Genomic DNA, 1353 nt, shown 5'->3' with positions numbered 1-1353 from the left:
ATAATTTCTGCACCCACTCTATATATATATATATATATATATATATATATATATATATATAATGTGTGTGTGTTGACAGCTTGGTAAACTGTCAAATTATCTCTAGTTCTAGATCCCATTCATATTCATGTGCTGTCAGTTATGGGGGCAGTTATAAACGGAGGAAACTTCGAGGCTAAATTTTATGTTCTGCTTTTTTACAAATGCTTTCAGACCATTTTATTAATGCATTTGTTTTGGATATGACAGAAAATTTATCTTCAAGGAACTGAAATTAATATTCTTTTCAATTCTTGTACTGAGAACTTATCTTGTTGTTACATTTAAGAGTGTAATTGCAGTTTTATTATAGTGCAGTGCCAAGTGTAGTTTTACCATCACTGGTTCATACAGTAGTTATGGCCTTTGTTCCTTTTTTCTCATTGGTTCATTTTTTCTTGATGTGATCAGGATTTGACCCAGCAGCTCTCTGGATCACGAAGACCTTCATCACTAAAACTATCATTCTCTCAACTGAGGCATGACAGCTGGAGAATAATAGAGTTTGGAGACTCTCTTCAGTCATCAGACTAATCTGGGATAGGCCAATTGTATCACATTTGGGCTAATTAGTGCTGTGTTTATTCCAAACCCCTTGATACCAAGAAAGTCGACCTTGGAATTATTTCTAGATATTTCACAAAAGAGGCTTGGCTGCCTTGGGCCTCCCTCCCTCTCTCTTTCTCTTATTTTCTCTGGCTTTCTCATGATTTCAGATGCATTAATTTAGCCCTCAAGCTTTGGAAAGAATAGACCCTTTCTGAATGAAGTTTGAATGTTACAGTACAGTACAAGCAACATGTTGCAGCTAGAAGAGTCTTCATTAGGGTGTGGATAGCAGAAAACATGTCACATGCTTAATATGTCAAATATTTAATGGAAAGTGTCAATTTTAGAATTTCTTAGCTACAGTGAATGTAGTCTATGCTGGATAGAACATGAAAATAGCATTTTACATAGGAACATGCCATTGATGTGCAACAGGTTTTGAAGCAGAGACTCAATAAATAAATTAACATGCTAATCACAATTAATTATAGAAATGGTGAGAAATCCTCCCATAAATCCATACCTTGATGAATGCAAGTCTAGGGGGAGTGTATTGTGTTTTTTTAATTTTATAGATCTGTTTTAATGTTACACTCCACATGAGTCCCATGGATTTCTTGTATTTTTAATTTAATTTAATTTACATTGAAATTTACATTGAATTGTATTATTTTTATATTTAATGTATTATTTCTTATTGTATTATCTTATTTTTTTACTAATATTATTTTATACTTATTTTTTATTATTTTATTATTTATTTTA

The 1353-nt window shown here is 31.9% G+C and overlaps 1 protein-coding gene across 1 annotated transcript in view; it reads left to right on the top strand.

Annotated features, from left to right (window-relative positions):
• The window catches only part of LOC107561756 (MAM domain-containing glycosylphosphatidylinositol anchor protein 1-like), a 137946-nt gene that overhangs the window by 25581 nt on the left and 111012 nt on the right, over window positions 1–1353 (top strand). The window lies entirely within an intron of this gene.

The sequence above is a fragment of the Sinocyclocheilus grahami genome, unplaced genomic scaffold (genome assembly GCF_001515645.1).
Source record: "Sinocyclocheilus grahami isolate Dianchi unplaced genomic scaffold, SAMN03320097.WGS_v1.1 scaffold791.1, whole genome shotgun sequence".
In the NCBI taxonomy this organism is placed as follows: Eukaryota; Metazoa; Chordata; class Actinopteri; order Cypriniformes; family Cyprinidae; genus Sinocyclocheilus; species Sinocyclocheilus grahami.
Note: the sequence above shows the minus strand (reverse complement) of the source record. Positions and strands in the feature narration are given on the sequence as shown.